This window comes from Zeus faber (genome assembly GCF_960531495.2).
Source record: "Zeus faber genome assembly, chromosome: 18".
Classification (NCBI taxonomy): domain Eukaryota; kingdom Metazoa; phylum Chordata; class Actinopteri; order Zeiformes; family Zeidae; genus Zeus; species Zeus faber.
In genome coordinates this window covers 6,169,614-6,195,022 of record NC_137210.1, presented here as the reverse complement: position 1 = coordinate 6,195,022, position 25,409 = coordinate 6,169,614, and the positions used below count along the sequence as shown (strand labels likewise).

Sequence of the window (25,409 nt, the reverse complement as noted above, 5' to 3'; positions counted from 1 at the left end):
AGCTACCACATCAACACCTATCAGAACCAACGCCTCTCGGGGAGATAAATCGTCGCTGTGTCTACGCCCCTTGTCTCAGATCAGTCACGGGAAAGAGAAAGATCCGCCAGTTTCTGACAAACAGACAGTGGAGGGGGCAGCGGTAATGAAAGGATTAAAGCGCCGCGCATGGCATGGCAATGGAGTTAAACTAACGAGACGATGGCGCAGGGAAGAGGGGGGAAAAAAAAGAGAAAAGAGTGACGGCGAAATAACAATCGAGCCGAATAGATTGCCAAGTGTATCATTAAACTGGCGCCGTCACGGTCTCGCCGTTGTAGATACACAGCGCGTTCCGACTTTGATTTTGACTTGATCTCCGCTAATGAGAGCTGTGATGTCTAAATGAGAGACACTCGTGGAACAACACAAGCACTCGTTTCACGGACCGCAGGGTGTGTTCCAATCTCGGATGGTTCGAGAGCAAATCAAAGCCGCAGCTGCGGTGCATGGCCCAGTAGAGACGGCCAGGCGGCTATTTGGCAATGTCCACAACAGTAATTAGGGCAAGAAATGTACACCGAGGCTTTCTGTTTGCAAATACGGATGCGTTTTGTGTCATGCAGATAGGCCTGGAGGTCTTTGATCTGTGTGTGTGAGTGTGTGTGTGTGTGTGTGTGTGTGTGTGTGTGTGTGTGTGTGTGTGTGTGTGTGTGTGTTTCTGTGTATGTGTGTGTCTGTTCGGTGTGTGTGTGTGTGTGTGTGTGTGTGTGTGTGTGTGTCTGTGTGCGTGTGTGTGTGTGTGTGTGTTCACGCGCGCAAGAGTGTTCACTGCAAATTCTAAGACATGGCTAAAGCCAAACTAGACCAGTACCAAACTAGTGCTAGTTTGGTTTCGCAAACTACTCGCAAACATTAGTTCGTAGCAAATGAATCACTTAAATAACTCGGGATTTGGGGGTCGCTCAGATAAAACAGGCGTTGTTTCTGCAGGCACTGCAGACCGTGTTTCTGCAGCCAGTCACACAGGGTGGACTCATGAGGCCTCGACTCTCAAATGCAGAGTGAGCTGTGAGTCAGGAGTCATGCATGCGCCTCAAGCCCTGTAGCCAATCTTCTACCCGACAACAGAAAATTATTACTGAGGATTAAACGAATGTGGAAAAAAGGGTGAAGGCATTTGGCGTGATTCATATTAAATGTGACTGATTTACACTTCCCAAATAAATAATATGGAAATCAAAACCCAAAACTCTGAAACCGAAACTACTCTTCCGACTTGTTACACCGACCGAATCAAACGAACGAACAGTCGGAAAATCGAACGGATCCCTTTTTTACCGAGTCGATCGCAAAGAGGCAATTCTCCAAACGAGCTGAACTTTTAATCCCTATGCGTCTGCAAGGCCTGGCCTGGATAAGGCGATGACCCTTTCCCAGGTTTCTGACGAGGTGGTGAGAGGGTGTAGAATCTCTCGGTCAAAGTCGAGAAGTGACTCTCGGCGTCCGATGGGAATGAAGACGGGTACCTCCGAGGAGGCGGCCACATGAGCGACTACATGACTGCTGCTCATCAATGCGGGAGATGTGGGAAAGTTTCCACCAGCGAGCGACCTGTGAGTGGCACGTGCTATTAGATCGACTTGGTTTAATCTCTCTTTGACTGGAGCTAGAAAAGTAGCTGGGAAAGTAAGCCGTTACCTATCATCGATCCAGCCCCCCTCCCTGCCACCCCCACCCCACACACCCCCTCCTGCCCCATCATTGACACACTTAAGCCTCTGCAGACGCACTTTATCTGATCGAGCAGGCGGCAGAGGTAAAGGATTCAACTTTGCAAACACTCAAACCCCCCTCCATAACCCCCCCCCCCCCCAAAAAAAACCCCACCTCAACTGAACGCTTTGCTTCTGCTTTAAAACTTTTGGGCTCAGGAGAGAACGCCAAGGTGTTCACAAATGATGTCCCCAGAGACAGAGGTGAAGTCCCCCCTCTCCCTCCCCCTCTCCATTCGTATCACCCAGGAAATGGTTGTTGGCAGAGCCGCCGTTGATTCATTTCTCGGCTTCAGAGCCTCGCTCCTGCTCTCTCCCTCCCTCTCTCTCTCGCTCTCTCTCTCTCTCTCGCGCTCTCTCTCTCTCTCTCTCGCGCTCTCTCTCTCTCTCTCTCGCTCTCTCTCTCTCTCTCTCTCGCTCACCAGAGTCTGTATCTGCAACATGATTGATGTTGATGGAGCATTTTTCTCTTGTTACATCTCGCACCAAATTTAGCAAAGGTAACGGGGCTGACTCTGGCAATTCCCGAGCAGGGACTCAGCACGGCTGTTGACAAGCTGAAAAACACCAGCAGCTTGGCAGTTGATAAACCAAATGAAAAGAGCTATTGTTTTCCTCAGAGTAACCCAAGACATATAGCAAAGCCAATTCACGCGGTATTAATTAATAGCACTGTTCGCTTAAGTGTCGTTTTAGAGTTGGGGCAGCAAAGTTATTCCGTTTGACTTGATTTTTTTATTTTTGCATAAGTACATTAAAATGGACGCTCTGTGCTGGTTCCCAGGGGGTAATAACTACCCTCGGGCCGAAAACACACAGGGTGCCCGATTGTAACACCGCGCACACATTAACATGAAGGTGGTGTCCATTCCAGCGACGCGCTTTGGAGAGATGCCTAACTCCATGTCATTTGCATATATTGCGTCTATTCTTACTTAATTAGGTATAATGTCAAGCCGTTAAGACTCTTTTGGCTGTGTTTTCTCTTCCAAAGAGCCCTGTTCCAGCCATTTCAAATACATTAAGAGACCAGCCACTTGCCATTTAATTCGTAAGTCCCAGTGGGGTAAACCCTTAAACACCCTCTTTATGACTGTCATCTGACGGCGTCCCATCTCTTTTTTCCTTTTAAGTAACCCGAAATAATCACTTTGACGGAGGACATACATTACCAGAGAAGTGGCCGTGTGTCATGGGGCTGGCATTCAGAGGATGAGGGAGGAGGATTTGAATTCATTTGCGGCGGGTGGTGAAACACGGCGGCGCGCTGATTGGCAGTTGAGAACCATTAAGCCTGGCTCACGCAGGTTTAAGGTTGAGACAGGATGTTCCCTGATTTAATGGCTTCCTTACAGCCCTCAAAGCCAAGGCTCCCGATTGCAACACGGCGCAAGCTGATTCAACATTTGCATAGATGTTCTCTGAACTTTTTGGCGCGGCCGGGGCCGACACGGAGGGGGAGCGCCCGCTCACACTGAGCAAGCAAGTGCGGGGGTCACCTGGACAAACGCCGCAGTTTGGAAATGGTCACATGGCGTTACCAAAAGACGGCGAGACGCGGGGGCGGATTGGCAAAGAGGGGCTCAGCCATCGGACGTGGCGGAACTTCAGCCCACCGAGTGGCCCCGCAGCGGCGTGATTCACAAATAATCCTCGGTTGCGCAGAGGCTGTGAAGATTCTCATCAGATGCAATGTTGAAGCCGGGGACATTTGCCACGGGTCAGCGCCCTGAGATGAAAAATCACCACTGCTGCTGGGGATAGCGGGAATAGCTCCAACGCCCCCGCTCACACTCGGGTTATGTTAAAAGAATAACAAGTTGTACGGGGGGGGGGGGGGGTAGTGAGATGTGGCCATCTAAACAGAGCGGACGGGAATGTGATGCTGAGGCACTGTCACAGTCTGAGGGGGAAAGCCGCAGATCCTGTTTTATTACAAGAATGGTTGAAGTGAGCTTCTCATTTTCGCCGTCGTAGAACACATTATAGTGAGTTGTACGCATATATAATGTGTGCGATACGTATAATATCGCATTTCTTTGAATTGGGTGCAACGTATTGCTGGCGTAACCGGGACTCCCTGTGGAGCCAAGGCGCGAGAAAGAGAAATCACTCACCTGCATTCAATTAGAATCTATGAAGGCGCTTGAGTAATTGGCAAAAATTACGTGATAAATGACGGCAAATAAATGACTTTTGTACTGTCTGTGGAGTTGAAAAGCCTTTGAGACGATTATTGAGACGAAATTTACAGTGAAATTCAAGCTGGGAAAAAATGATTGAATGTAAATGCTGGAGCTTAAGCATAACGGTTGTTTGATTTGATAAATGGAAAGATAGCACGGGCTTCAGGTAATCAGCCATTGAAGTCATTTTAAATAATTTGCTCGCGATTTGTTCGACTGCCAAAAAAAAACACAAAACGGATGTCGACGCAAAGCTGCGCGTTCACCCCGGGCCTTGCTGCCGGGGCTCGTTGCATCTCTTTGCGTTACATTTACGTTACATCATTCCTCTCCTCCTCCTCCCGCCGTTCACTCTTTTTTTTTAAAGCATTTCCTTCCCCCTTGAGAGCAACAAAAAACACGAATGGGAAAAACCAGGGGTAGTGCGCTGCTGCATTCACCCTCCACTCTCTCGGTTCTTTTTATGTCCTTCCGCTCAATGTTACTATTTCCTTCGACACAGTCGGCTAATGGAACGGAGAGTGGCCCTCTTAAAAAAAAAAAAAATAAATAGACCCCCGAAAAGAAAAAATAACACGAAAACGAAAAAAAGACAAAAAGATTTTTAGCAAATGTAGAAAATGGAACAGGCTTTAACACACAGCACAATGCCAAAAACACAATAACATAATTGATGTGTTCGTATATCTCAGCCGTACCTGTAAAATCTTCCTTTGTGCCAGGGAAAGAAGGCACCAGTCTCACAGGCATGTCACTCAAACATTCAAAACATGGTTAATAAACAACCATCATTGGAGTAGGATGATTCATTTATTTACTTTCACTATAGGGAGATGGGCCTCTATACTGTAACGATTATTATTATTATTATTATTATTATTATTATTATTAATAATAATAATAATAATAATATTGATGGGTAATGGTTAAAGTTGGTCACCCATTAGTTATGTGGTAAATCTTGTGAGGACATTCTCAGGGATTTCTGTGCATCCCGGAGGCTCTCCTTGCTCGAACCAAAACTTGCAGGGTTCATTCTGGGATTACAGAATGGAATTCAAGGAGTTTTGAATACTTCTCGAGGCACTATTTTTTCCCATTTCACGACACGCGCGTTTTCCAAACAACATAAATCACACAAGTAAACAGGGCTGCCTGGGTCGGATATTTGGGAGGACTTGTTTTTGGAGCCGAAAACGGATCACGCAGTCCATTAGACTAAGCTGGATCACTGAAAAAAACAAAACTGGAAAAATCCCAGGGAGGAGTGTGTGAATTAAAAGGGAGGTTTTAGAATGACACACCCATAAAACGCCTCTAATTAGTTCTCGGTTCACGCCTCTCCTCCTAGAACGGTAGAAAAAGAAAAATGATAACAGTGATATGGACTTTGATGGAGATGGCCTGATTAGGTGTGCACATCGCTCCCGGATGCCGCCGGCCACTGTGGGCGCGCACATCAAAGCCGGAGGGAATGTGAAGGGGGGCGGGGGGTTGGACGGAGCTCCGAGCCATGGCTGGATATATATATATATATATATATATATATATATATATATATATATATATATATATATATATATGTATGTATGTATGTATGTATGTATGTATGTATGTATGTATGTGTGTATGTATGTATGTATGTATGTATGTATGTATATATATATATATATATATATATATATATATATATATATATATATATATATATATACACCCTTTATATACTATATATATATATATATATAAATATACCATATATATATACTATATATATATATATATATATATATATATATATATATATATATATATATATATATACCATATATATATATATACCATATATATATATATATATACCATATATATATATATATACACAGTATATATACACGGCTCGGACATTAGTGGGGAATGGCCGGCCGCCACCCGCCCCAGATGTTTGGCATGCAATATTCAGCAGCGTGAAAACGAGGATCAAGGGAGCGCAGGACGCCTTCCAGGGAGCCTGTGAAGCTCCAGAAACTTCAAGGGCAGAGTGTAGAGGTCAAAATCCCCCGGGCTCTGCGGTACAAGGTTCCACTAACAAGGTTTACCACTGAAAAGCTTAAACGCTGACAATGAAGCCGCCCGACTTTGTGTCACCAATTTTTTTCTTTTAATTTCCCCTGCATTCGCTACGAACATAACAGGAGCTTTTGATATTGCTGAGCGCGGCATTGGATTAGAGCGGAGTCGATGCACGGACTCCCCGCGTCATCCCGACAGAAGTGACAGCCCCGTTCCCATTACCGTGGCTGACAGTCAGCTGAGAAACTCACTTCTGATAGTGGCTCAAAATATTGGAAGGCTTCCTGTGGTTACAGCCCCGACTGTCAATGTGCATTTGATCTCCCCGGAGTTTACCCGCAGTGATTCTTGTTGTTATTTACGGCCCAGAGCCTCGGAGGGGCTGTCTGGGCCGCCGGTGGAAGCTCCTCTTCGGGGGGCCCGGGGAGTGGGGGGCATCGCACCGGTGGCAGAGGTCAAGATGATCATTACCGTGATGCAGGTGATTATTGAACCCTATTAGTCACTGTCAAACCATCACCAACCGGGGAGGTGTTCAGCAGAATTGTAAAGTGACGTCACGATTGCCCCCCGCCCCCCATCCAAAAAAATACAAATCTGGGCACTCGTACCCGCATCCATCTCAAATTGAAAATCGACCAAACCTAAGTGGATTGATAATGTGTAATAGAGAGCGACATTACTAGAGACTGATATGCAGTTACTGAATTACATTATATTAAAAGATAAGATCACACTTTATGAATCCCTGTGGGGAAATTCTGAATGATCAAGAATTATTTAATTATTATTATTCATAATCATAATAATATTTTTTGAGTTGGTTGCTTAATTTGCTGTTTATTTTTTTCATAATTGTTAATAATTGTAATAATAATAATTACTATTACAACTATTATTATGCTAATTGTTTTTAAATATATTATATAATGTATGTGTATTATGTATTATACTATCATCTAGTGTTTTTAATACCAAGTGAAATATACTATTTTATGCTGTGAAATGTTCTGCGTATAACAATAAAATCTACAGACTAAAACAGGGCTGATAATTGGTAGGGGATAATCACCCCCCCACCCCAAGATACCTTTTGAAGATAGCAAATAAATCTAAAATCCGCTGGCCAATGGCTAATGAAGCCGACCTTTTCCCATTGCCTCCGCTCTACGCTCCCATTAGTAAAACGAAAAATGAAGGTCTTTCAACTCAGTGCGATTTAGCTTCCTTTTAACGGATGAAAATAAATAAATGCAAATAAATAAATAAATAGATAATTAAAAAAAAGGCCTCATATCACCTCACCTGACATTAGCGCACCTCATTGGCGAGGGAAAGACGGCGGAACACGTATCATTTACAAACCCATCCAACCCACAGAACCGCAGGTCGGGGGTCACACAGCAATCCCGATTCTAATCATATGTTTGAGGTTTCAATAGATTGACGGGGGCATGGGCGACGGGAGTGAGGACCAATGCTCCCGATTAGTAGCGTTAACGCTTTGCATACGGGACCGTTAACTCTGTGACCGCCGCCAAAGCCCTCAATATACTTGATTTTAATGCGTATTGCGGAGGCAAGCGGCGGCGACACGTGCGTCGTTGTACACATACTTTGCGTGCCCCCACCCGTCATGTGCTGAATTGCATCTCGTGCACAACCAGTGCTTCAAAGGAACGCAGGAGACACCGGGGTAGCCATCTCCGCGAAGCAGCGACCTCTAATAATAAACAGCAGCTCCAACAACCACGAAGAATCACAACTTTTCTGCAACTCTTCGCGGTATGCGTAATTCCCTTTGACAGATGTCAAAATTCCAGCGCGTTTATTTTGGACCGGTGGTGACGGCAAGTTGAGAAATAGATTTCCAAGTGTGTCAGACTCCGTACCCTTCCCCCGAAATCACAAAAATATATCATGCGCTGTGATGACCTGGTTGGCGACGACGCCCTGCCATCGCCGGTTTTGATTCCGTGGCTCCTACGAGGTACACTGCCGACTCTCAAATGGAAAAAAAAGCAAAGCGAGCCGATTCTTTTATGTCCTCAAGTGGTTCCGTAATAATTTCTCTCCCATTTTCTTGGCGTGTGCCCGTGAAGAGCCGGTGAATGACAGTAAGCATAAGTGAGGAGAGCAGGCCGGGCTGTTTGCACCCTGCCCCAGACATCCCCTTAGCATAATCACATTGGTAGCCATCATAGCTCAGACAATAAGTCAAGACTTCTTTCAAGTCACGACGCATGACCGATTCCGGTCCCCACGGCCTTTCAAACGCTGCAACGCAAGAAGGAAAATATTACGGATTGAACCAGGGGAAAGGAAAGAAGCAGGAAATATTACAGAAGAATTGAAGAATGTCAAATTGAAATGAAAGGGGTGTGACATGTTAGCTCGGCCGGTTCTCGGAAGTCGGCCATCTTTCACTCCCGTCGTTACCGCCGCGAAAAAAAGAAATGTCTCCGGCCGTCGAAGTCGATGCGTCAGGGCGCGCACTGGAATGAAGAAATCAACGTCGGCAGACCAGTTTGAATGGAGGGGCGGAAAAAAAAGAAAAGGAGGAAAGCGGCAGAAAGGGATTACCCAGGCAGGCGTGCCCTCCCAGGGCACAGCGGAGAACACTGGTTTCCACCCTTGGTCCGTTCTGAAGGGTCATTTTTAAGCACAGCGAGGGAGGAGACAAACAAGCGGAGCGGCGAGAAAAAAAGGGCCATCCATCACTCCCGCTCGCCTCCACCCTGTTGTTTGCTGGCCACAAGATAAAACTGGCCTTATCTCCAATTAAGCTCAGCCCAACATATTTTAAAGGGCCTCCGCTGTGATACAAATGTAAACAAAAAACAAAAAGAAGCCACCCGTGCAACCGGGTAAAACCTGGAACAGAATACCGGTCTACGGCGGAGGGCATGGAAATACCACTGACACTGGATTATTTTGCATTTCTTTTGAGTTGTGAGCATGGGTTTTGAGAGGTGGCCAGGTGTGGCGTGAACATCCTTCAAATTCCACTTTAGAAAACAAATAATGGAAACTAGCTCTTGAATATCAAGAGCTAGTTATTATTATTTTGATTATTCCAACTATCAAAATGACAAAGGAACCAATCTTTTGAATTTGTCGGTTTCAGCCAGAATAGCCACAGTGGGTTCATCAGAACAAGCTCTAGATTCACACTGAACTTTTAGTCGTGATGAAAAGTTTGACTCCGTTTTGAGATTCGGTCTTTGCGAGTCACTCGGTAAAGACTGGTTTCGTGTTTCGACTTCCTGATCGATGAACGAGTCGAGAGAGTCGGTTCAGCTCGAGTTGTGAATGGAATTCCCACATTTTGACTTGCATTCTGTCCAAGGTATTTAATTTGGTGGAATGCAAAGTGTGAATCAGTCACATTCCATTTGAATTATGACCAATGCCTAGACCCTTTTTATTGCCTCGGACTATAATTTAGTCGCTCGCTCGCCCGCTCTTGTGACTCCCAGCTCCCGAGTCATTTAAAAGATGTGTTCGCTATGAACAAGTAATTTGCAAATCTTTCATCAGTAACTCTTTGTAGGCCATAATAATCGGTGTGATTTCGGATTTTTGACACTTTTAGTGGTTAGTAGTGTGCCGTTGGTTTGTTTTATTGTAAACAGTGTGTCGTGGCAGAAAAAAGGTGGAGGAACACCACAGGCTGTAGGATGTATATCAAGTTCCCTTCAGAGTAGTGGACCTTGATAAGAATAACAAACAAGGGGTGGGGGTTCATGGGGGGGTTGCAAGATGGACGCTCTTCGTTACCGCAATCGATATATTGGCCGTGCTGTGTTTTATGGGGATCAGCAGCACATTGGCTCGGCTAAAAAAAACAACCTTTTTCACCCCCCGATTCGGTCCGTGAGGCACTAAGCCAAAGTATTTTCCCAGACAACTGGTGATTGTATTTCACACCTGTTGAGCATTTGTTTGTTCTGTTTTCACGCTCCTCCTTTCTTAATAACCAAAACATGAATTCCCTGTACTTAATGTGCACTGTACTGAAAAAGGCGGATTTCAGTGAGAAAAATGTGTCGATTGTCCGCATTTGTGCTGATGAGGCCGGCGATGAATGGACGTTTCCACTACGTCACAATGCAGGCGAAGGCAAAAAAAGGCAGCCTTCCCAAACGTGCGTTTAACCGCAACGGCAGATTGAAATGATAGGCGGCGACAAACCTGACAGCGTTAGACGCCTGTACCGCACATCGGCAGCAGAAGCGGCTCAGCGGAGGCGACGGCTGACCTTCACGTCCACGCGAGGATGTAATTACGCCCGAGCGGGCACGGTGATCTGGAACTTGAGCCACGCATCCAGCTCTCGCTTCCGTTGTTTTTAGTTTTTTTTTCCTGACATGCTTATTAATTTCTTTGCAGATGACATGAATGTGAGAAAGTGTGGGTTATGTCGCGATACGAGGATCCTCACGCGGCTTATTGTCGCACGGAAGTACAAACCCCAAAACATTGTGAGTGTTTCAATCTGCCCTTCATTACAGTTCATCATTAAATAAACACTCTTTCATTGGGGTTAGGGTGGGGGGTGCATTAAGACCAAATTGCAGACTGATGCTTTAACAAAAGCAAGTCAAGCCTTTTTTCCCTTTGCCGCTCATCAATCATTTAGCAACTAAATAGTCCCTTGGCAGAAGACACATGAGCAATTAAGTAAAAACAAACCCCCGGTGCCTTCGTTATTTCGCGAGAAGGACCCATTGTTTACGTAAATGTTTGTGCAAACCCCGTTTTTCATATAAAAACACGGCGGCATGGAAATATGGTATTGAATAAAAAGGGTTTTGGCCATATAACTTAACTTAAGCACCAAGTATGCCCACACCAAATACAACTTTGAACATTACACCGAATTATAGAAAGGCATAGCTCAGTTCAGAATACACAGCTGTTTATTTGCGACATTGGCACGGATTTGTTTGTAATTTTTTGTAAACCCGATGAACTGCATTTATTGCAGAACAGCCATTTGTATGCACGCAATTGCCAAACAAGTTGCTCGCTTGGAGAAACCTGTAAAAAAATCCATATTAACATGGGAAGAAGCACCGATGTGAGCACGGAAAACAAAATCCAGCCGCAGCAGACTCCTTTTGAAACCTGGAAAAAAGAAAGCACCAAATTCATTGAGTAGAAAAATGCACTATTTTCCAGAATAGGCGACCTCATCAGATGACACAAGGAAAAATAAAGATAAAGTTCCCCAAGTGATTAAAAAACGCTTGCTTAAATGCGTGCCAGATGACGTTGCGTTTCATCATTGCATTATTTCATGTTATTGTGACACATAAATTGCGGCTGGGACACTTCCGAGAAGCCGACACGTTTGCTAGTGTTATTCGTGAGCAGTGACCCCCGAACGGTCTTCGCAGCGCTCCGAACCTGGGCTGTAAACAGATAAATATAAGAAGTTGACCCCGCTGAAATCCCCATCTTAATTAACGCGGTGTCCCTTCTCGGTAATTTGAAGTCTTCTTTATTAGAAATTTTAAAAGCGCCTTCCCTGGGGGATCCTCAGGGAGTCACAGGGAAATTGTGCCACAATATGTTTTTAATTTCCCACGAGACCCCGCTGGTCTAGCAACTATTTAACTGTGGCCACAACGTTGTGGAATGAAACTAAAAGAGTAAGCTTGGGGGAAAAAAAAAAAAAAAAAAGGAGAAAAGTCATCACTCTCACATGTAATATTCCACCAGTTTGCACTGCCCTGACACGCCCGTCATGCTTTTTCCATCTGCGCTGTTGTCCCGCTCGAACAAAACAGGGAATACACCGCTTTCCTCACAATTCCTGAATTGTAAAGATTGTATTTAGATTGGATGTTTGGATAGAGAGGTATCTAAAAACACGAGGGACCTTGCAAGGTCATTTGAACAAAGAAGAGGTCGTCATAGCGACAGCAATTATTTAGCATCGCCCGACCTGTGCAGTGCTTGTGAGCGCTTCGGGGCCCCTCCACAGAGTCAGCGCATTGTCTCCATGCCTTGACGTTTCTGCTTTCTGTGTAAAGCGGTGACGTGCAGCTCGCAAACAATCCGTTTCAAAGGCACGGCTCTTTCAGATGACCAAGGAGTCGGGAGTCGCTCTGGCAAAAAGAGCTGGGTGGCTCGTGACATGGACACAGGTGTTCACCGAGACTTGACTCTCGAACGAAAAGAGCCGTTGGGCGAACTTCTGTGGCCACGCCCAAGCCTTAATAGGGCCCGAAGCAGAGGTCGTGGTTGCCATGCGTGACGCGGCACGGGACGCACACTATTTTTATTTTTATTTGTATTTTTTTAACTAGGAAATGGAGGAAGATAAATACATAACAATATAATAAAAACACACTGGTTTTATTTGGTTTGTTTGGAGAAACGGCGAAACGAGCACCAAGTTGTTAAAGTGAGCGAGTCAATTTAAGTGTGAGGAGCGAGCAACAGAGAAAGTCACAGTGATCATGTGGGTCCCCCCCCCCTTAGCAGTTTTGGCCAAAAATAACCGCATAGGGTGTTTACGCCAAGCTACGGACCCGTCTGATCCACCTGTAAAAAGAAAGATACTGCGCGCACTCCGCGGTGACACAAATCAATAGACAGCGAGAGAACATGCTAATCCCTTCGCCTTATCCTCCACGATTTTCACACACCAACCTAAAAACCTGTTGAGTGGTCTTCGTCAGGTTTCTTATTCCTTGTCAGCAACTGGAGGGATTACCTACGCCACTTAAAGCTTCTCCCCACTCTCCATTGTAACTTGTGCTGTGGGAGGAAAAAAAAAAAACCCAGAAGAAGAAGAAGAAGAAGAAGAAGAAGAAGATACAAAAGGAAGGGAGCTTTGCTTTGCATTTCGGGGTTCAGGGGAGGGTCACTCTATCAAACGAGCAAATCAAACACCAACTATTCGTTTAGTTCAAAAGGGTTTCATCATTTATATGTCTCCTGCACTGGGAAAAGTTTTTTATCCCCAAACCTCTAAGTCTCCAAGTTATTATCATTATATTATATAATAACATATATAATAATAATAATAATAATAATAATAATAATAATAATAACAATAATAATAATAATAATAATTATTATTATTATTATTATTATTATTATTAATAATACATATATATTATTATTACATATATTATATATATATATATATATATATATTATTATGCCCCTATGCAGATGGTATTGTATGATCATGACCTACAGGATCGTGTGGACGAGGAGGAGGAGGAGGAGGAGGAGGAGGAGGTGGAGGAGGTGGGGGAGGTGGAGGAGGAGGAAGTTGAGGAGGAGGAGGGGGAGGAGGTGGAGGAGGGGGAGGAGGGGGAGGAGGAGGAGGAGGAGGAGGAGGAGGAGGAGGAGGACATCAGTGTTATTGCAACTTGGGCCTGACACGCAGCAATTTGTGCTGTTGACGAAAATACGCTTGTTCTCCGCCCCGACTCCACCCGCACCATCGAACATATCATTATCGCAGGAATACATCAGAATCCAAATCCGCTCCGCTGTGTTTGTGTGTGGGTGTGTGTGTGTGTGTGTGTGTGTGTGTGTGTGTGTGTGTGCACACGCGCGCGCTTCGTCGGTTGCTCTTAGTGCCACTTACTCCGCATTAGGGGTGTTTAGAGTCGAGACGTTTCTGCCCGCTCTCCTGCAGCTGCCAGTCTCTGGTGTGTTTTGCTATTTTAGGGGCATCAAATAAACTCAGATGATGGATGGTAAATTATTCCCTCAATCCTTGAACTGTGTCGCAAAAAAGCAAAGAGTTATGACTCAACTGGCGGCTAAGAGGGGGGTGGGTCGGCATCCGAGATTGTCGCGGAGCAAAGTGTTGGCGTGTAATTGAATTGGAAAGCACAAAGCCACCGGTGGATCACACTCGGAAATTCCTGACGCCAGGAAGATTTGGAACCAAGTCACGACCCCCCGGTAGCCATAAGTGCCCTCCAAGTCAAATAAATCCCGCTCGCTTGCATGTGTCTCTGTCGGAGAGAATCCAAATTCCCGCATCAATGGTAGTGGTGGACCGACATGATCATGCCCACCAGCACCCCCCCGTCACCACCACCACTACCACCACCCTCGACGACTTTCCACATCAGTCCCAGGGATTAGAGGGAGAGAGGAGGTTTACGCTGGCCTTGCCAGAATCCAGGATAACATTTTTTCTTTTTTTTTTTTGGGATTCAGCAATTTAAACTAATTTCAAGGATGGCGCTGCAGCAATTTTCTGGATCAACGGAACGTCATAGCTCACTTGGTCACCCGCCCCCTTATCGCATGCACCTAGCGCAAGGAGTGCTACGTGGATGCCCCCCCCCAGTTTTGGAAGGGCGCAAGGCGCAATATTCCTCGCCCTCTCCAACCCTCCGTCCCGTCCCGACGGCAACATCCATGTTTTTTTTTTTGTCATATTTGTATGTCTGAATGTATGTGATCATTTGGAAGTAGTCCTTAAAGAGTCTGTGCTTTTAAAAGGCCTTCAAAACATGGTCCACCAGTGATCACGTGATAGCATGTGAACAAAGTCCTATTTGGATTCAAAGATTTGTACATTTGATCTATTTATAGGTTTATAAATACATTATTATTGTGAAGGCAGTTTTCTGTTGATTTACAAAGTGCAATAAAATAATTGTGTTCTCCAAATAATCGTGATCACAATAATGAGTAAAATAATTATGATTATCATTTCAGTCATAATCATACAGCCCTACTTCAGAACGATAACTGAATGATTGCGGTTTAGGAAACTCACCCACAGCTGCAAACACGGCCTGATCATAGAATTACCAGGCGGGAACAAATCAACTTCTGCAGTCACAAAACACAAGAGAGAGCCAAAGCACACTCGTCCATTGAACTTTAAGGAAAGGCCAACAAACCTGGACCCCATGTATTGCTGCCTGCAGCCATATTTATTATTATAATTATTACTATTATTATTTAGATTATTATCATTATCATCACTATTATTATTACTATTATTATTATTATTATTATTATTATTATTATTATTATTATTATTATTACTGCGATTATTCTAATAATTATCATCATCACTATTTTATTATTATTATTATTATCATTATCCTTACAATAGTTCGATTTTGTCAGTTGAACAGTTATCAGACAGTCATAGCATTACCATGCAGATGAAGACAATTCTCCCTAAGTCGATCTCAAAGGCGTCTGTTAAAAGTACAAATTGAAAATAATTGGTACGATGACGCTTTTTAACTTGATCAATCCAGTCCGCAGGGCGAAGAGAAAATGGCTTGGTTTTAATTTGCCCAATGCCACTCCCGAAAATGTACCTTGTGTAAGAAAAACAGGGCTGTGGCACTTCAAACATGGGCCTAATACAGCTACTATGTAATTATTGCGTTATTGGCCCAGGGCAAAGAGAGTTGGAGCCATTGGTGCTTTCAACAGATGCAGTGTGGCTCTACCCTGGGCCACTCTCCCATACAGAATTATGTAAAAATATACCATTCAATTTTTGTGGACTTATTCAACATATATATTTTTGATTGCTATCCAATAACCATGAAACTAAGCGCTGCCGCAAACGCGGGCCACATTGTCCACATTGCGCAGCCCGTGAACGCTGGGGTGGAAAATAAATATCTCCAAAATAATTTCTGTATTGTGGCTTCGGGGGGCGGCGCGGGCGGAGGACAACATTATCTCCCGGACTATTTATTCCCGCTGCTGGCGGTCCCCGCTCCTTTGAACATGAATAACTCCAGTGTTGCAACTGAATCAAAGTTATTAAATGCGGGGCCAGAGCGACACGGGGGAAGCCACGAACAAAATGGACGCAAGCCCGACGCAATGGCTCATTGCCGTTTCCGCAGACGTCATCTCAAGCCCGGGCTTCGGATTTCAAACGTGGCGTTTGGCGTCGTTATCTGGCGCTCCTCCCTCCCCCCCTCCCTGTCGATAACTACTCCATTTGTTCTTGTGTTTCAATTATCAGGCGCGGCCGACGAAGAGTTAAAAAAGCAACCGCCCCCCCACCACCACATCATGACAACTGTACAAATGTACGGCAGCAAATGTCGGAGAGAAGGTCCAGGGTACAGGGGTGGGGGGTGGGGGGTGTCGGGGGGTAGATAAGGGGGTGAAAGAAGCCGTGGTGGCAGCGGAGGAGTAGAGAGGTTAATCCCGCTGTTTAATCTGCGGAGGTACTGGGAGGAGGCGGAGGGGAGGAGGGCTTATCTCCTTCCTCCTGCTGCCGTTGTGCTCTACTTCAGCATCCAGCCTCCCTGACTGTCTGAGATCACTCAGAGCCGGGGTGGAGGACCGGGGAGGGCAGGGGGAGGGTGGAGGTGGGGGGTTGGCCCGGGTGAAGGGAGGAGGAAGGTGTGTGTGTGTGTGTGTTTGTGTGTGTGTGTGTGTGTCGGGGTGGGGGGAGACGGAACAGCGGCAGCAGTGGTAGAAACCAGCACGGGTAAAATGGATAAATGAATTAATAAAAATGCTCATGGATCACACCCTACCTACCCTATGGGGGCATCCATCCCGCTGCCCCAACACAACATTGGTGTTTGTCTTGGGAAGAGAACAAAACCCCAAAACAAAGACAAAAAGAGAGAGAGAATGAGAGAATGCAGAGGAGGGGCAGGGAACGGGCCCACATTGGGCTGCTTTAGCCATCAGACAAAAAAGCAAACAGCATCTGCAAACTGCAGCAGCTGGCCACCGCTCCCTGCACCCCCAGGCAGGAACAAGAAGAAAGAAAAAATAGAATTCATTAAAAAGAAATAAAATCAAACACAATCAAAAATTCACACATGTACGCACGAAGTACAGCAAACACCATTTAAAAAAATAATAATAATAGGATTGGTATTCATCAGGCAGGCGCATCCCGCTCATGGCGTTGATTAGTGGATGAGGGTGAAACCGCACACAAGGACGACCGAGGGGGCGGCAGCAGCGTCCAGGCTCGGTTCATCCCCGTCCTCGCCGCCATGACAAACAAACACAAACAGCAGATATCCCCAAAAAATGCCGTCGGCGATCGACCCGACTCCGGGAATGATCTAGGAATGACTAGGACGGAGCTGTTCTTCAGATCTTCGCTGCTGACATCCTTGACAGACGTGAGTCATCGGGCTTTGTATACGGTTCCGTAATATTTGGATATATTTGAAAACAACAACCCCCACCCCCCCAGAGAAAGAGTTTCCTTTTCTCACCGCCTGTAGTCGTGTTTCTGAAGTGTCTGTTTAAAACCGATGCACAGTGGAGGCTGCATCCACCCGAGTCTCTTTCAGAATGTGAATTTGGTTGATACAGTGGCGGACAATATTCTGTTTATTGTTATTATTTCTCCAGTTATTTTTCTTTTGTTTTATTTTGTCAAAATTTCTAGGCTTATATTTCATTTTCAGCATTTATACCATTTTTTCCTCCCTCATCCTTGGGTTCGTCTTTCCAGTTATTATGTATGGCCACATTTTTGCCATTTATTTTTAGGGGTCATTTTTATTTAATTTTTCTGTTATTTTTTGGGGTTATACTTGTTTTTAATCTTTAGGTTTAGTCTATATTGCCATGTTTTATTGTGTACAGTAAATTGGATTTCTTAAGTAACAGAAATTCAACTCAGCAGTGAGCTTACATCAATTTTCCTGTTAATTTTGGAGGTTTATTGGCAACATTCTGTTACCTGTACATTTTTTAGGCTTATATTTATTGTTCTTTATTAGGGTTTATTGTGCATTATCATTTTTTCTTATCATAGGGTCCGTCTATCTAAGTACTGTTTATGACCAGATTTTTCCTGTTTTTATTTTTGGGTCATCTGTTATAATTTTTTCGTTATTTCTCAATATTTTATTGTGTACAGTTTAGGGGTAGGTTTCTATCTATCTATCTATCCATCTATCTATCTATCTATCTATCTATCTATCTATCTATCTATCTATCTATCTATCTATCTATCTATCTATCTATCTATCTATCTATCTATCTATCTATCTATCTATCTATCTATCTATCTATCTATCTATCTATCTATCTATCTATCTATCTATCTATCTATCTATCTATCATTCTATCTATCTATCTGTCTATCTATCTATCTATCTATCTATCTATCTATCTATCTATCTATCTATCTATCTATCTATCTATCTATCTATCTATCTATCTATCTATCATTCTATCTATCTATCTGTCTCTCTATCTATCTATCTTTCTGTCTCTGTCTGTCTGTCTTTCTGTCTGTCTGTCTATCACATGACCTGATCTGATCAGTGACTGCACATCTTCCACCTTTATGCTTTCTGGTCCTCTGAAATCCTTTCAGGTCTTCATGATCATTATAATTCCATCATTCCCTCCCATGGAAACTGTTATTATGGTTGGGGAACGCTGTGGTTTTACTCGTGATAAAGTGCATTTTCTAATTCCGAGTTAGAGGCACAATGTGCTGCAAATTAATGGCATGCAAATATATTCAAGACTAATACAGTAATAGTCCATCAGCAGTTCTAAATGTGTAAATCTCTCTTTGATTTTAACCACTATTGTCCCCAAGACCACTATGAGCCACTATGAGGCTGTCTGGCAATGGAGCGTATGGGTGGGGGGGGGGGGGAGTCAAGCATCTGTGATATTGCAATATTTCCAGAGGCCATAGCACTTAGAAAAATTGAAGGCTGCGTTTAACTTTGAGGCCGCTGTTTTCACCGGGGTGACTGAACCGTCATGCCATTAATCCAAACGCTACAAGAGTATTAGCGGAGCTTGGCACACCACGCGAAGTGAGTTGGGCAATACCTGGAGCCAGCTCAATTTGCTCTGGCGATACATTTTTCAGCTGAATGACTGACACGGGAAAAGAGAAGAAGCAGTGACGGACGGGAAGAAAAGATTCACTCATTTCCGAAAGGGAGAAAAATTAATAAATAAAAGTGAGCTTGATTAAAAATGGCCGGCGTCCCTGGCTTTTCAACATTAAGGGAGAAAACACGAAGCCCGTCTTCGCTTTGATACCGAAAGAAATAAACAATCCCGCTAAATAAATCCACATCCTGTGCCTCCAGCTACAAAAACAATTACCAGAAAATCCATTTCTACATATACAGCTACCTATTATTTTTAATGAATTTATTAATGATAACATTTCATTGACTGGCGGGGGTCTTAACACCGGTATCCGTTTTCTTCTTCAAAAAAAAATAAATCAAAGTGGGAATCCTTGTTTTGCCCAGAACAAGCTCTTTTCTTTCTCTCCAAAGACAAATCCACCCCGAAACACAACTCACGTTTGGAATTGCTCAGACTGCTCCGCCAGTGTTTGCCAATCGGGGTAACTCTCTGGACTCAAGACAGCATTGAGCATTTCTGGAGCTAACGGTCCAGAAAATGTACCCACGGCACCGGAAAATCCCCCTAGGTGGTGTCCCCGTGTCCACAATGTTGGTCTTCCACTCGCCTCCATGAAGCGGCGTCGAAGCCGAGTATCAACGAAGGCCAGGATTGGGAGGTAGAGGAGCGCTGTTTCCACTTTGGAGGAAGATTGACAAGACATGATTAGGTTGATGGATCCTGCCCTGAATACAATGATTTCTATATCCTCCACGGCTTTCCAATTTTTTTTCAAAATGAACTTCCTCACCGGCGTCATGGCAGAATAAGGATCAGGCAATTTGTTTGGACGCCCCCCACAGCCCTCGCTGAGGCCCGGTTGCTATTCCTGTCCCTGCGCTAAGTACCGGTTCACGGTGTTAATGCACGGTTGAGGGCTAATGACAGGTGTATTAGGTGATCATAGGATTTTAATGGCCGCCGATCGCCCAAGCTCAGAGTCAACAGAAGCCTCCGCCGGGAGCCGTGGTCGTCGCAGCAGCTGCTCGGCTGCCAAGCGGGCAGCAGCTTGCCGCCCCGTGGCCACGCAGCCTCCTCTCCAGCCTTTACTTCCTCGCGCCGCTCTGCTCCCTTGATTACAATAAATCACAGACTCACTTAACCGTACACAACATCTGCGTCGTCGTCCCCGGCTCGTCTCCGGATGAAGCCGTTTAGAAACCCTCGTGGCCATTTGCCACATTAAGTTCGTCAGCTCTAATCACGGGAACAAGCGGGAGCCAATTTGAACGTGTTTAGAAGATTGTCTTTCTTATCGCCTAATCAATTGCGACCCAATAAAAAATCAAATAAACCCCGCAATGTGCTGATAATGAACTGGTTTTAATCCCCCTTCGAAATCAAAAAGGTCTTCTGTGGCAAAAACGTGAGTTTACGTTGCCCCGATTTGATTGATTCGGAGCCGCTCTGACAAAATCTTCCCGACATTCTGGCGCGAAAAAGTATACTTTCGATTTTATTTGAGAAACATGAACGGTAAATAATGTGTCCTTGCCCCGTACGTGGGCTCTTGTTATGGTATTGGTCAAAACGCAGGCGGGGAGGAAGAAAAAGAAGGGTGAATAACATTCTGTAACGTTACAGGTAGATTGGCATCATAAAAAAGATCTGCCGAGAGATGCCGTGTAGATACGGTGTATTCTAAAATAACAATAAAGGAAGGTGGGATGAGGGAGCTGGTGGATCACCTTTGAACTGCCTGTTTTAGAGAACAGAAGTGAGAAAGCAGGTCTATCTCTCTCTCCCTCTCTCTCTCTCTCTCTCTCTCTCTCTCTCTCTCTCTCCCTCTCTCCCTCTTCCCATCTCTTTCCTTTGGCAAAGAACATTTGCTCCGTCTCACCGCGACTCTCCTGGGGAACCTTCTAAAAAAGCATCCGACGCCCACATACCTGCGCTGGTAAGATCTGTTCCACTGCAAAAGTAATATCACAGCATAATGTTTTTCCCTGTTAGCCTAACACGGCACTTTTACCCCATTTTTATGACATATTCTTTGTGTGTGGCCTGGCGTTGGTTGTTTGGTTATCCTCGGGGCAGTGGTGTCAGGGTCTTTTCTGGCTCGACGCCGCTCAGACAACGGCCGGGGCAAGGGGCGGGTCTGAATCCTCGGAATCTGCGGCCGAGAACGCCGAGAAAGAGGAGCGCCTGGTGTTGGGCATAATGGGCCATCAAGCCCGCATTGAATCACTCTCCGGATAAATTTATTTCCCTTCCCTCTTGGTACCCTCGCACATTTCATCCAGTCCGATTTGAAATGCCAGTGGTTTCATTGATTTAATTGATTTCCCCGTCACACCAATGGGGCCATGGATTTTTGAATTCGAGGTGTTTAACGCACTTTCCGCCGGCTCGAGAGATCAAACGAAAAGACACCACCTCTGCATCTCTGTCACGTTGAATATAACACAGGAGCATCCAGATCCAACACTCAGTGAGTCTTCCACACTTTTCCGTGGTGTGGTGGGGCAGACTTCTGCAGTGAGAGTGGAAGGACTGCCGCTGCTCTTGTTGCACAATCAACCAAATCTCAAACCTTGCTCTTCAATTCCCCCCCCCCCCCCCCCGGGATGGGAGAGAGCAAAGGGAATGGTAGAGCGAGGCATTTTCTTTGTTGATTTTTTTTTTGCACTAAGAGCAGGCCTGGCCGTCCAGGGGACATACTCGAATGTCACGTTGGATCACGTCACTGATCCCCGGAGTAAGGTCACCACCCAAAAGCCATGGCGACTGTCACCAAGGCATGGCCAAGTTAAAGTGGGGAAGGGGGGGGGCGGTTGCATTAGAGAGTGCAAACCTTACCGAGACAAAAGAGCACAACTTTGTTGTTATTTTGTTGTTAAACTGCTATTAGGTTAATTGTCAGCCCCAAGAGCCGTTCGCAATAATTAGTCCGCACACCATGAACGGCACAATAGAAAAGTAAGCAGCACTATACGGCTCGGTCAGATGTCTTGTTCCATCACTCCGCTCACGTTGGAAAACTACCTTCCCCGGGCATAGTCTCCATGGAAACAGAAGCATACGCGTCAGATGAAGGTAGCATGCGCGTCTTTCTTGGGTTTTTAAATAGGACTGTGCGCTGGATGTGGCCCGGTGTTTACTGCAGGACTGGATGAAACAAAAATTAATGGAAAAGGTCATCAAATGAGTGGCTTTATGTTTATGTGGGATATAAATGATATGTACAATAATAACTGTCTAAGATGGCCAATAGTTAGACAATGGTAACATGAAACCTTATAGTGGCCCCGTTGGCGAAACTAAACATAAGTAAGCAGGCGTGGTGACGGAGACAAACGAGCCTCAGAGCCGGGAAAGAGATCAGGGAGGAAAATAGAACCAGCGGGGTCCGCGCGCCTCGCCAGCAGTGCTGCACGATTCTTGCTAAAAATGTGATCACGATTTTTCTCTGTAAGAATTTAGATCACTATTCTCTCACACGATTCTCATTTTTTGAATAAAAACATTTATTGCACTCTTTTTAAACAGAACATAACATACAGTATATGAAAGTACTTCTCTTAAAACATAAAAAATACAAAGTCTCATTTCTCACTTATTTTAGAACACTTTATGAAAGTGATTAACTGAAATGCTGGCTGGGCGGTATGACCTAAAATTTACTGTCTGTCACGGTTTTGAAGAACCTAATGACGTAATGGTATATTCACGGTATATTTATTTTTCTTAAAATTTCAATATAAACGCTTCTAATGGGGGAAAAAACTTGTATGGCAGCTGCTGTATTACAAGGACATATTTCACATAGTACAGAGGTATTGCTACAACATATTGTGCAAAAGTGCAGAAATAAATAGGAAAAATACAAAACCTTTTCTCAAGTAACTTCCATTTATATATATATATATATATATATATATATATATATATATAAAATAAACAAACAAATCAATTAATAAATAAAATAAGTGTATATAAATTATAAATAATTATATATATATATATATATATATATATATATATTATTATTATTATATATATTTTTTTGCCATCCTCTGTGACGGAAATTACAGCCAGATGTTAAGTACCGACATGGAGGAAGCGGGGAGCCTCTACTGCGCATGTCAGCTGGAGTGAGGACAGGGGTGGAGTAGGTATTGATGGTATTTTCTATGGAATATCCCACTTAAATGGCTCAAATACAAACCGTGGATTGATGTATAGGTTGTCTTTTGCTATTTATTAATTGCATGGGGGCTGTTTGCTGGAGTTTGTAGCGTGGAAGTCGGAGGAGGATTTGGACGTGATGGCGCGCGAAACCAGTGGCGCGGTTGGTCCGGTGATCTTAAATGTGATATTAAAGGTGGTATTACATGTGATATTAAAGGTGGTGTTAAAGGTGGTATTAGAGTTGCAGCTCCAGTTTATTACTTGTATCAATTCTTATAACAGACACAAAGTAATTTAGTTTAATATATTTTCGCAACTGAGATTGTCCTGAAGCAAAGAAGCCAACGCATGAATGCAGTGTGATGTGAATGCATAGGGGGGTAGGGGCGAGTGTTTGAATGCTACTGATCTCCTTTCGACGCAAATGCAAATACATCAGAATCGTCGTCATTTATTAATGAGATCGCAAGGGATGTATGAATGGAGATTGCATTTTTTTCTAAGAATAATCGGGCAGCCTTACTTGCCAGGCAGAAGCACTGCGGTTTTTCATTGCATTTGTCAGAACAACATGCAAGACCCTTCACAAAATGTCAACGAAGAAGGCTATTTATTTGCAAGATGAGAAAACCTCATTAAGACCCACTGTGGTCTCCCTGCCCTGAAGCTGAATCAGTAGATGCTTGTAAAGGAAATTTGGCCCAGGGAGAAGGTCAATGAAGCGATGATGAGAATGCACCCGATTGATTTTTACCATTGAAAAATGCAGTATAGACCAAAACGTCGGCGGGATAGGGAACGGTCTTAAGCGGACATCCCCCTCACGAGATGTGAATTTTCCAGGTTTTGGAGAGAAAAAAAACAAAAAAACAAAACAACAAAACAAAGAAAGAATACCTCTTCTCTGTTGATGTGGTGATGTAACCCTGGACAGGGAAAAACCCCGGAGGTCACTTCCACAAGGAAAAATGCTGTTTTATCTGCGATTATATCTTCCATGCAGAAACGTTAAAAGTCAAATGTCAACAAATGGATTCCTGTCAAGTGTCACAGGCCGTGCAGTTTGTATCCCAAGTTGATGAGACTGGGGGAGGGTGTAGCTACGTTGACTGACCCGTGAGTCAGCGCAGAGAGGAAAGGGTTAAACGTATTAGAGCGGGGCAGGGCGTGCCTGTCTTTTAGCAATATGTGTGAGCAGCTGCCTGGCTTGTTTTCCTGGTGTGGGTGGGGATGGGGGTGGGTGTGGGTGGGGGTGCTTTCTTTCCGTGAACGTCTGCGTGTGTGGGAGTTTGGGGGGGGGGGGGGGGGGGGTTCTGTGAACAGATGAACCGGTGGCATTTTGTTGTGTTTTACAGGACTGCAGTCTTGTGCCAGGACAGTTCGGATCATTTCCCAGAAGGCACCAGCCGGCTGCTGGAGGCTAATGTTAATTAGTGCCTGTCAGCAGAGCACCTTCCAGAGGGTCAGGGAAATGAAAGGTCAACCCCCCTGCTTTAAAATGACTTCAGGTGTGGAAACGGGGGCCTCCCTTTGAAAAACTGCTACCGATGCGATCTCATCCGCCTTCATCATTTATTTTTCTTCTTCTTCTTCTTCTTCTTCTTCTTCTTCTTCTTCTTCTTCTTCTTCTTTCCTGCCCTTATTTCACTATTTGCAATTCTCACATCACGGACATGGATATCAAATTGCTCTGCTCCGCCATTGACTCCAACATGACACTGCGGTCCTGTTATCTCCTTGTGAGCGTGACTCAAAATCTGGCTATTTACATGCACGACGCTGTTCCCCAGCCCCCCAATCCGGCAGGTGACACCTGTCGTGTCCTGCGCTGCACCCCCCCCCCCCCCCCCATTTTGTCCCTGCCCCCCCCCCGTCCATCTTCCCCGGGCTGTGTCAGACACAAATCTCCCAGGGGGCCAAACAGTGCCATGTCCGCTCAGTGCTTCCAATCTGTCAAGCGGCAAACATCACCAGATTGGACGGCTAACCCCTCCCAGCCGAACAGAGACCCCCCCGCCACCCCCGCCCACACCCACACCCCCTACAACCCCACCCCCACCCCCACCCCCACTCAGGCAAGCACATGCGAAGACAGGTAAACCCACCCGTTCTGGACACTCATCCCACCTGCTACCCCCAACTCCTATCTGCAGAGCTATTCGGCCCATATAGCGCAAACAATAGCGCCCCCCACCTTCATCATCTTGACATGTTTTTTATGGCTCTGCCAAGCTCTCGCCAAGATTCGTCTCCGGCACCGCGTTCAGCCGACACATATTTAATCTGTGTCAACGAGGTCAAAGTCCGGCGTGGATTAGGTGGCAGAGCAAAGAGAGACATTACCCAGGCTGAAACACTCGTGGCACATTGG

The 25,409-nt window shown here is 44.9% G+C and overlaps 1 protein-coding gene across 1 annotated transcript in view; it reads right to left on the bottom strand.

The window, feature by feature from the left end:
• The window catches only part of asic4a (acid-sensing (proton-gated) ion channel family member 4a), a gene marked incomplete at its 3' end in the record, with an annotated part of 85,780 nt that overhangs the window by 27,971 nt on the left and 32,400 nt on the right, over positions 1–25,409 (bottom strand). The window lies entirely within an intron of this gene.